The sequence below is a fragment of the Dipodomys merriami genome, unplaced genomic scaffold (genome assembly GCF_024711535.1).
Source record: "Dipodomys merriami isolate MVZ:Mamm:240054 unplaced genomic scaffold, mDipMer1.0.p SCAF_1, whole genome shotgun sequence".
In the NCBI taxonomy this organism is placed as follows: Eukaryota; Metazoa; Chordata; class Mammalia; order Rodentia; family Heteromyidae; genus Dipodomys; species Dipodomys merriami.
This window is the reverse complement of record NW_027202270.1, coordinates 37,659,293-37,671,875: the sequence shown is the minus strand read 5'-3', so window position 1 is coordinate 37,671,875 and position 12,583 is coordinate 37,659,293. Positions and strand designations below refer to the sequence as shown.

Genomic DNA, 12,583 nt, shown 5'->3' with positions numbered 1-12,583 from the left:
AGCCAGCCCTACAGAAGTATATGATCATTACTGGGGCCTTTATCATGCTCTGTTTATTAATAAGGCTTCAATTTTTTCCAGCTCAGATTATTTCCTTTTGCAACCCTCAATAAGAGTTGTCCTGTTTTTTTGTTGTTGTTGGCTTTTTTTTTTTCTTTTGCGCCAGGCCTGAGGTTTGAACTCAGGGCCTGGACATTGTCCCTGAGCTTTCTTGCTTAGGCTAGCACTCTATCACTTGAGCTACAGTGCCATTTGCATCAAAAAGAGTTTTGCTGTTCTTTAGGATGCTTAGGGTCCAGAAATAAGAGTGGAGAGGAAATATATGTGAGTTGGAAATAGGTGAGGGCGTGTGGAAGATTAGAAATGTCTGACAAGCTGAGGAAAGAATACAGAAGAGGGGAAAGGTATTTCCTACAATACTGTCTGAGTTACCTATCCTCTTCAGACAATAAAATGAAATCACCTGACTACTTCCCACCCCCCACGCTTTGCCTGCCACTTGCCTCAGCCTTTGGTAACCATGATAAATATATACAATTTTTCTATCAAGCTTCTCAGTTGTATAAATATTAAAAACCAATCCAGTGTTTCAATGGCCACATTTTTATATTTGTGTTCTACTTGACACAACTGTCTCTGAAACTGATAAACATATAATCTCATTGAAAGTATTTTTTGAAATAATCACAGATACAGAAAGAAAAGAAAGCAATAATTGCACGTCTTTATAAAAAGCTATATATGTCCCTATATGTCCTTTAGCCTATGAGACAAAGCCAAACAAATGTGAATCAAACAGGTTTTTGTCTGACTGTAATATTAATATTGTATAATAAGAAAACAAAGGATAGAAAAGGAATTCTGGCACAAAGTTGAAAATAAAAACACAGTCTCTTTTTTCCTACAATGAGAATAATGTCATCATAAATATGTGCTACTCAATTATATAAGAAACCTGCAAGTACTCACATAATGACTAGTGAGCTTATTTACATTTAAATATTGAAGTCTATTTGAATATCACATTCAAGGATTAAAACCTAACAAAATATCCAATTATTGTTTGGAGATAAATGGGGAAATCATACACAGGTATCTACCGTGCATCATTATGACTGTTAAATAAGCTGACCTATAAACAACTCAAAGTTTTGTAGACTTGTAAAAACAAGTCTCAAGTTCACCACTGTTCTTTATTCAGAGTCTTATATAATTGAGATAATTTGGGGCTGGGAATGTGGCTTAGTGGTAGAGTGCTTGTCTTGCATGCATGAAGCTCTGGGTTTGATTCCTCATAAAGACTAAAAGTAGCACTGTGGCTCAAGTGGTAGAGTGCCAGCCTTCCTTGAGCAAAAGAAGCTTAGGAACAGTGAGTAGGACCTGAGATCAAACCCCAGGTCTGGGGAAAAAAATGTCTAGTCTACTTGAGATAATTTATTTGTTATCCTTGAGATGGTAGAGAGATCACAAGTCTACAGTTAGATTGTAGAGACTTTGGACTAGCTCTCAGCTTAGTGGCTTTTTTCTGCACCTCCACCACTATTTCTTTCTATCTTTCTTGGTTGGTTCCACCCCCCCTCCCCAGCTCATGTGGCTTACATCACTAAAGCAGCTGTGTAAATATGAGTCACTAATTCCAGTAAGTTATGACATAGACTGGCAAAAATACATATTTAAGAGAAAATATAAAATAACCCATGAACTGGCAATTTATTTAAAGCTAATAGACATATTACTGAGCATGTTGACATACAGCCACACTGTTTCAACAGAAGCAATGGAGAAAGGACAGGAGATTGGGGCCTTCAATAGAGTCCTAGGCTTTTAAAAGAAGATATCTCAAAGATTTAGTTTATCCAACCCTTTAACTCTTCCTTCTTTTTTCTTAAATTGTTTGCTCTGTATTCCTTGGATCACATGACCCTTTTCGTGTATATATGGCTCACTTGGGTTGGTTAGTGCATTAGAATGTGATGCTCCTGAGATTACCACTCATGGCCCTCTCCTGGGTCAGGGACTTTTACTGCCTCTACTGACTGCATGTGGAATTAGGTTGATCACATCATTTATCATCTAGAGTGGCACCACCACATTTGTAAGGAAATGGAAGGACTTATTAAGTGAAGTAAGCCAGACCCCAAACAACATAGGTCCCATGGTTTTCCTTATTTGTAATAATTAGTATACATCTAGGATAATCTTAGCAGATGAGCAGAAAAGCTCAAAAGCTATGTACATATGACCATATAAGATGATGCTAAATGAAATGAACTGAAAGACATGGACACAAGAGTTTTTTTCCATGTTGTTGTTGTTCTTAATGTACTATGTGATTTTTTTTCTTTTGTGTTCCTTCCATTGCCATTGTATTTGAGTTTGGTACCCTGGGTATTGTATCTACGTTTGTCTGAATTAGGGAAGTGAAGGGAATAAGAAAATGGTAAGACAAAGGAGAAAGGGGGAACCTATGCAATAGTGATACTCACAAGACAGTATGTTAGAAATCATCTGTACAACTTGGAGGGAGGATGAGAAGGGAGGAAAAGAGGGAAAAATGAGAGAGGAAGTAACAAGTTAAACAAGAAATAGACTCACTACCTTACTTATGTAACTATAACCCCTCTGTACATCATCTTGACTATAAAATTAAAATAAAAAAGAATGAATACACGTGCTATTAATAATTATGCCAGCTTAGATTACAATTGAAAATTAGCTAAGTATGTATTAAAGACCTAAATATCAGAACTAAACTCATAAAACTTTAAAACAAATCATAGTGGTAGAATTTCATAATTTTGAATTCAGTTAAAAGATTCTTTTTTATTGTGAAAATACTGTACAGAGGGGTTACAATTACCTGGGCAAGATAATAAGTACATTTCTTATCAAGCATTACTGCCTCATCCTTTGTTTCCCCTTCCCATCCCTTCCCATCTCCCACCCCCCCTACCCTCACACCCCAGACAAAGTTGTAAAGTTCATTTTTTGACATAACGACTTGTACATCTCTTTGTTGCAATGGGTCCACAAGATGATTTCTTTGGAGGGGAAGATTCTTAAATGTAATACTAAATTTGTGAACAACAAAGTAAAAGAATAAATAAATACATCCATAAAGTTTTAAAATTTTTGTGCTTCAAAGGATATTATTAAGAAAGTAAAGACAAAGCCAGATATAGTGGCACAGTGACAACAACCCACAGGATTGGAAAGTGATAAAAATGATAAAGAATTTCTATCTAGAATTTAGGAATAACTCAATAATTATAAAGGCAAATAATCTATTAAAGATGGGAAATAGATTTGAACAGACATTTGTCCAAGAAAGAAAAAAAACAAAAGATAAATAAGTACATGAAAGAAAATGCTTCATGTCATTAGTCATCAGAGAAATGATAACCAAAATTTCATATCATTTTGTGTGTGATACTATTTCATAGCCACTTGATATGAGAAGCAGTAAATCAAGCAACAGCAAATGTTGGCAAAGACGTCAAGAGCTGGCCCTCATATATTACTAGTATCAATGGAAAATATGAAACCATTTTGGAAACAGCTTGAGAATTCCTGTTGTAAGGACTCATGGCCATACTCTACAGCTCAGCAATTCCACTCAATATATAACCAAACTGAAATATTAGTACATGTCAAAATTTTTACATGATTGTTACAGCTTTATTTATTCTCTTTAAGTTGTTGTACAGAGGAATTGCCATTTAAAAAAGTAGTTTATGAATATAATGCAGTCATCCCTTTCAACATTCTCACCCATCCATTCTCTACCCACCCATTCTCTCACTCTTCTTATTTTGTTGACTGCATTCTCCCATCTTCACATTATTTATAAAAGCCAGAAGGTAGAATAAATCCAATATTAATCAACATTTAAATGAACAATTATCAATTAAAATAGGAATTAATAATAGGATAAAGTATCAATATATGCTACAACAGGGATGAATCTTGGAAATATTTATATTGTAAATATAAGGTTAAACAAAAGAAACCAGTCATTTCAGATCACAAAGCAAGTTATTTCATTCATAGAGTTAAAGTAGATTAATGATTCTCTAATGCTGGGTATACAGTAGGAAAGAAGTATAGGGTGGCAGATGGGTGGTAATGAAAGGTATTAGTTCTTAAAATTGACTCTGATAATGAATGTATGTCTCTTTGAATATACTAAAACCTACTGAATCATATATCATGTATATTATCATGTATCATGTATATTATCTCTCACCCAATCATTTAAAAATTAGGCTAGATTTATGGACATAAAGTAATACTATCCCTGATATATTGGAACTCACTTCAAATTTCACTCAAGTGTCTATGAACAACTTACTTTCTTTGCCTTCAAAGAAAGACTGAGAAAAATCTGCTGCATTCTATATTTAAGCACTGTTTTGAAAGTTAAAAAATCTTTATCTATCTATCTATCTATCTATCTATCTATCTATCTATCTATCTATCTATCTATCTATCTATCTATCTATCTATCAATCTATCATAATGAACTAGCTAAGAACAATCTTCAAATACAAGTAAAATATTTGAATCGTTTATTGATTATCTCATGTACAATATCCTCTAAGCTACTTTGCAAGAAGCCTTTCAGTCAACAGCACTAGTCTCCAGTTCCCCAAATAGTTCCAGCTTCAGCTAGCCTTTAAAGAACTTTGAATAATTAAAAACCATAGAAAGAAGCTGTTGTCTTCTCCGCATACATTTTATGCATATATAATCATCCTTTAGTGTAGAAGAGGCCATTGGTTCCAGAGGCCCCTTGGGTACCCAAACCTATGGCTGTTCAAGTCCCTAAAGTACAAGCACCTGTAAGTAACATACATAATGTTTCCATCCACTTTCAATCATCCCAAGTAGACAACTTGTAAAACTGAATACAATGCAGATAGCAACTAAATAGCTGAAACTATATTGTTCAGGAAATACTGAGAAGAATAAAAGGTCCATGAATATTTACTACACACAGTTTTATTTTTTCTCTAGTTTTTCTAGTTGGTTGAATCCAGAGATGTAGAACTCACAATGCAGAGCCAACTGTACTACTTGAAATCCAATAGAACTCCACATTTCCATTCTAAAATTTGAAAGTTTACAATAGCTCTAATTTTGAATTATAATGTTCTCAGCATTTAAGTTGAGAGAATTCTTAAACCATCCCTGTGTAGAAAGAAAGGTGAGTGTCAGTAGTCATACATACCAATGCTTGACATAGGAATGCAGAAGAGTCATAGTAGTAAGGACCAGTGAGATCCAAAGACCAAAATATCATATCCTTCTTCCACATTCCTCCAACTCTAAGAAATTGGCACTTTGGGGGATGGAAATGTGGCTTAGTGGTAGAGTGTTTGCCTAGCATGTACAAAGCACTGAGTTCGATTCCTCAGTACCACATACACAGAAAAAGTTGGAAGTGGCACTGTAGCTCAAGTGGTAGAGTACTAGCCTTGAGCAAAAGAAGCTCAGGGACAGTGCCCAGGCCCTGAGTTCAAGCCCCAGCACTGGCAAAAAAAGAAATAAATTGGCACTTCTAGGTCACCCTCAGCATTGTTTATCCTACAGTAAATTGAGATTAACATGCCTTACCTTGTAGTCAGATTTTAGTTTCCTTATGAAATGAACATGTATTCCATTTTTTACATAACTTATTTTGTGGAATAAAATTTATATCTCACACCCTATACCCATCTAGCTATGACTAAAAGCTAAGCCTTTGGGATCCTCTGCATTCAACTGGAAATTTGACTTCAATATCCTTACTTGGGTTATAGTTTCAAGTTGATTCTTACCATAAGCATTTATGTACTCCACTACTTTCTCAGTAAATTTGTGAATAATGTTTGTGAGCTGAATTCTGTTAAAAAGTGGAGTCATAAAAAAGTGTGATTCAGATTAAAAATGATATATATATAAAATACTTTTCAGTGAGTCCTCTAAAAGGAAATATAACTAATTATTAAAATACAAATTATTCTTCAATACACTGTAGCTAAGCAATAGGTGTGGTGAAAAATACTAAAGCATTATTGTCATAAAGGTTTTAAATTGTTTTTAAATGATAATCATAAATATTGAAGAGTCTTGAAGGCAAATTATTATTGATTCAACTCTGACATCCTCCAAAAAGGAATTCAGTATCTGTGAGGGCAGGATAACTTAGAGTATCACATAAATTCTAGAGTCATGTCTTCCAATCAAATATCCATTTTTACATCAAGGGCAAGTACTCCTTCATGAAAAGACTGTGTAATATATTACCTAGAAATGAATACTACATATTTATAACTCTGGCTGATAAATCCCAGTCATACTATTATTATGCCATTAAAGTGGAAATATATAAACTTGAAAAGGGAGTGATTATAATAAAAGCACTTTATTCTCTGCATAATACCTGAAATTCAATCTAATACAACTTTCAAATACCAGAAGCTTAATGTTTATGGTCTTTATTGAATAATCTTCTCCTTCTATGACTAAAGTCAATAAAAAGTCATCACTAAAGTTTTCAATTGAGCTAGAAACTCATATATTATATTATATAAGGTCATCAAGACAAGAAGAAAATCAAAAGCTCATCCTTCTGTTACTTGCTAGCTAAGGTTTTAGTGTTGTTGTTTTTTTTATTGCCTCTATCATAATACTGTTTTTGTTTGAACATTTTCATTGGGCTGAAGTTTGACCAATGTTTTATGTTAATGCATTTTTTACTTGCAGAGTCATACTAGATTTAGGGTATTTTAAGGAAAATAATGCTTTGAAATAATAACATAAATATGCAGGAAATCCTTTGAGTTGAAGAAGACAAGTAACACAAATTTACCATTTACAATAAACCTTTCTAGGGATAGCAGCATCAAGTGCACTCATGATTACACCTTCATCATCACCATCATCCATCTCCAGAATTTTTCATCTTTCTCAGTGGAAACTAACTTCCCATTAAACAATAAGTTCTCACTTCTCCTCTCTCTTAATGGAGGAGAAACTTTACATAATGTCTTTCACAAACATACACTCATAAATTGGAATTATATTCAGACAGAAATCTTCAATGAAAAAGTAATAAACATTTATGTTACACATTTAAGCATAAAATTATTTTTGTTGATGTTAGAAAGTATTCTTACATAGTCAGGATTTGTGCTGCATGCATTTTTTGCCAAAACTAGGGCTTCAATTCAGGTCCTTGAGCTTTCACTCAGCTTGCTTGATCATAGCTGGTGCTCTATCATTTAAGGCCTGCCTCTAGCCTGGCCTTTTGCTTGTTATTTGGAGATGGAGTTACAAGGACTTTCCTGTCCGGGCTGATTCTGAATTATAAACTTCAGGATCTCAGCCTCTTGAGTAGCTAGGATTACAGGTCTGAGCTACTGGCACCAATTACAAACATATTTAAATATCAGTGGAGATACTAGATAAGTTAAATAATTTGTCTTATGCTTGAATAATTCCTACTTTCCTACTTTCTATATATGGAGATATAGATATGAATTGGGATATTGACATTTTCTACACTCATATGACAACTTGATCAGTAGATCAAAGGACATTTCTTGAATGTTTTTCCTTAGGATAGTTAGACACATAGAAAGGTATGAATACTCTAAGGTCCCATATCCTCCCATAGCAGGTAGCCGGCACATAAGAAAAAGTAGAAGAATGTACAAAATACCTTATGAATAGGAAAATACAATAGCAGTGAAAAAAATAGCCAAGAAAGATAGAATTGCTTGCAAATGTCAATGAGGAAAAAAAACTATAACTTGCAGAAAAAAATAGTATTTCAGGCAAAGAAACTCAACTCACCCACAGTCTTGAATGGAAGAAAGCATGTCTGTCTATCTGTTTTTTAAAATTTTTTTGTTGTGAAAATACTGTACAGAGGGGTTACAATTACAAGGGCAAGAAAATGAGTACATTTCTTATCAAGCATTGTAGCCTCCTTCTTTGTTTCCCCTTCCCATCCCTTCCCATCCTCTGCCCTCCCACCCAATCCTCCCCACTCCACCCCCCCACCAAAGTTGTAAAGTTCGTTTTCGACATAACTTGTACATCTCATTGTTGCAATGGGTCCACCTGTATCCCTATTTAAACGATTTGTTTTTCCCCTTCCCCTACACAAATTATACCGACATCAAATACAGTGAAAGCAGGAGTTGTTGTTGTTTTCTTTTATGCCCATCCTAGGGCTTGAACTTAGGGCACTGGCCACATTCTTTAGCTTTTCTTCTTAAGGCTGGTGCTCTACCACTTGAAAAAGAGCTCCATTCCCAGCTTTTGGGTGGTTAATTGGAGGTAAGAGTCTTCTGAGCTTTCCTGACTAGCATGGCTTCAAACCACCATTTTCAGATCTTAGCCTCCTGGGTAGCTAGTATTACAAGTGTGAGCTATCAGTGTCTGGCTTCTTCCTATATTAAATGACTGGACTTCTGCTTGCATCATTCAGGTTCTATATCTGATGACTCCAACATATAGCCTTGCATTCCAAACACTGGTTGCCTGAAAACTCACAGGCCACTTCACATTCATTACACTCAATTCAAATTCTATAGTTTTCATGCTAAGAAACCCTTTCCATCAAAATTTCCTAGTACTTGGGTATACTTTATATTCTCACACCAGCTTTATTCTCCTTCTTCTCAACACATCAACATGCATGTGCTCTAGGCTGTCTGGTCTTGTTTACATTCTTCCTGGTCTTGTACTCCTCCACTATCATCATTTTGTCTTTGGATTATACATCTGTGCCTTTCTGAGAACCACAAAGATGTTGGTATAAGAGAGTATGATCACACAAGAAGACGTGATGAGGGTCAGTGGGATGCTCATGAATTGTGCTTCAAGAATAGTGGGGTGGGAACACAGACAATATGGTCCAGTTCTCCAGGTGATCACGAATGCCATTTTAACACCAAGTTCACAGGCATCATCTGACAAGGCATGTTTATTTTGTTTTTTTTTTTCAGAACAATCTAAAAATGATTAAAACCTGAGCCACCTTATTAATATTTTAATATGTTATTACTATTGAAACACGCTTTTCCAACTCATACACAGTGAAAAGGAAAAATCTCACATGCAGTTTAGAAATCCTCCTCACATGACTTCTGGGTGTAATATTACTCATCCATTGATGAAAATCAAAGAGAATACCAAAAATAGCCAGAGAAATGATTCTCTTGGAATTATTTTCTTTCTTCACTTTTCTTCTTAGTACACAATTTATAAGTAAACTCAACAGTCCCATTACATTCTTAGACAATAATAACAGGTAACAATTTTGGATAGTTTATGACATACTAGTACTGTTCTAAGAGCTTTACATTAAATGTTCATGTAATACTCACAACAATCTTAGAAGCTAGAGACAATACTAGCCCTATTGAATATACAACATAGAGAAAATAAAAGAAAAATTAAGAATTAAGTTACCCAACATCACACAGACCTTATCCAAAATCACTAGAGATGTGTGTTCACCCTTCAGTCATCACTTTAAATGTCAATATTATTTTCCATGTGTAAATTGTTTCTATATCTCAGTTTTGCCCATTTAAAAATCATTTTGAAGAGGTGAATGACAATCTATGTTAGTCATGCCTGACATTTCTATTGTGCAAGATTTCTGCACTGTGCTTTAATGGGCAGTTTAGACATTTCAAATCAGTGACTGGAATCTCAACCAATTTTGCAGAACTTTTACAAGTAATTCATTGCTGAACCCCATAAAAGGGTCACTTAATTTGTACAATAGTTGGTCTAAATGCCTTCTTAGAGTATATAGCGAAAATTGGTGAATCTTTAGCCAAAATGGAAAGTCAGCATTCTATTATTACACCCACACAATAGATGTTTCTGTGCTTCTTAACATACAAGGCATCTTAAGAGAAGGAGCCAGCAATAGGTAAGAAGTACTGAAGTATTCAAATGCTTTTTTGTTTTTTTTTCCTTTCATGCAATTGTTTCTAATATTTATAAGATGATTTCTTTGTTGCTTTTTTTTTTGCGGGGGTGGGGGGATCCGGTCATGGGGCCTGAACTCTGGGCCTGGACACTGTCCCTCAGCTCTTCAGCTCAAGGCTAGCACTCTACCACTTGAGCCACAGCGCCACTTCCAGCTTTTTTTCTTTTTGCTTATGTGGTGCTGAGGAATCGAACTCAGGGCCTCATGCATGCAAGGCAAGCACTCTACCACTGAGCCACCTTCCCAGCCCCTTCTTTGTTGCTTTGTATGCCCCTCCCCACGGTATAACCCCTGCTTTCACTGTATTTGATGTTGGTATAATTTGTGGAGGGGAAGGGAAAAAAACAAATCATTTAACTAGGGATACAGGTGGACCCATTGCAACAATGAGATATACAAGTCATTATGTTGAAAAATGAACTTTACATCTTTGGTGTGGGGGGGGGGGAGGATTGGGTGGCGGAGTATGGGAAGGGATGGGAAAGGGAAACAGAGGAGGCAACAATGCTTGATAAGAAATGTACTCATCTTGTCTGTTTGATTGTAACTCCTCTGTAAGGTATTCTCACAATAAAAAAAAAAAAGAGAACTGCTTTCATTCAACTTCACAGAGATGAATCCACAACCTATCAATAGAATCAAAAGGGAATAAACACCACCCACAGGCCAATTTGCTGCTTCAAGACACTTCTGACATTTTCATTTGTAAAATGAAATTTGTTGTATTAGGTCATGTTTATTGTTATAGTTCTAGGCAAATCACATTTCATTTTTTTAAATATATGCCATTCTGAAGATATTATCTTATATTTTAAAACATACAATTCTGTTTTACTGTATAAAATAATCTAGTGAAAATATAAAACAGTTTGTAAATATAGTACTTGTATTTATAGCTCTGAATATAGTCACTAGAAAATTTGTCAGTATAAGTCAGGTCTGTTTACTTATTAATTCATTTGGCATTGTCTAAACTTGTTTACTGAAAAAGGATCCTGGTGCTAAGCAAAAGCAATTGCAAAATTTGGGAAAATTTATTATTAGAGATTGAGACATTTTATGACATATTAAAACTAGATATGGTAATCCTGTGTGATACGTTTATTAAATGAGATGGCTTCCTGAAAAGACACACACACACACACACACACACACACACACACACACACACACACACATATAAACACACACACAAGTGAGTTTCATTAATTTATAATGACATCATGTAGATAGAAACAAAATGTTCACATATAGAGAATTCATATACGACACAACTGTAAACAAGTATGGTTAGAAGTAGTCCTGAGTTTGGATTTTAGTCCAATGAAGCAGAAATTACTTATTTCTGGGTTCAAAAACAAACAAACAAAACAGAAAGTTCTCATTGTTTTTCTGTTTTAAGAGACTAGAGCCTTGCTCTCACATCTCACACCTGGTCCACAAGCTAACACCTTCTAATGAAATCTGACTCCACTCATTTACTGTCACCATCCTAGCCCAAACAAGAGTCATTTCTTAACTGAATCAATGAAGCAGCTGTTTAATTGGTCACCATCAACACAGTAACCAGAACATTCTATTAAAATAAGTCCATAGATGTATAGGGATGTAGCACGGGTAGAGCATTTGCCTACCATGTCTAAGGCTTCTCTTTTTAGTCAGGAAAAAGCCAAAGGTGTGGACAACACCACAGCTATCTAGCTTTCTCTCCCCATGCTGCCTTACCTATTCTCCCTCAAGAACACAATCTTCTTGATTTTCTTCAAACCTACCTGGCATGTGCCTGCCTCAGAGCCTTTGAACTCCCTCTTTCCTCAGCCTAGAATGTTCTCCCCACCTTAAGAAAGACTCTTCTCACCAGCCTCTGTCCAAAATATCACTCCCTTTCCCCCAATGTATATACATATCAAACCCCTCTTCCCTACCATATTTTCACTTTAAGTATAATCTTTACTCTCTCGTGCGTGTTTGTGTGTATGTGTGTGTGTGTGTGTGTGTGTGTGTGTGTGTGTGTGTGTGTGTGTGTGTGTGTGTGTGTGTGTATGCATGCCACTTTTTCCCAGTATTTGTATACAGGGCCCAGTATACCAAAGGTGTTCATTCAGTTTCTCTTAATGGAATGGATAATACATACATGAATGAATAAATTCAAGATCAGAAGAAAACATAAACTGAAACCAAAATCATACTGTTTACGAATGGGGTGATGTCATGCTTTCTGATGGAAGCATAGAATTCCATTGTGTGTATATACCACATTTTCTTGATCCATTCCTCTACTCAGGGGCTTGGAAAAAAATCATATTAAGTGAAGTAAATCAGACCCAAAGAAAAATAGATCCCATGCTTTCCCTCATTTGTAATAATTAGTATATGTCTAGGATTGTCCTAGCAGAGGTTCACAACATCCAGTAGCTATGTACATATGACCATAGAAGATGATGCTAAGCAAAATGAACTCCAAGATATGAAAACAAGAGGCTTTTCTTTGTTGTTTTAAATGTACTATGTGAAGTTCTTTCTTTTTTCTTTCATTCTTTTTTTTCCTATGGTTTATTCCCTGTTGTCACTATATTTTATCCTGGT

The 12,583-nt window shown here is 35.3% G+C and overlaps 1 protein-coding gene across 7 annotated transcripts in view; it reads right to left on the bottom strand.

The window, feature by feature from the left end:
• Znf385b (zinc finger protein 385B) overlaps positions 1–12,583 on the bottom strand; it is a 398,961-nt gene that overhangs the window by 235,807 nt on the left and 150,571 nt on the right. The gene's annotated exons all lie outside the window — the stretch shown is intronic.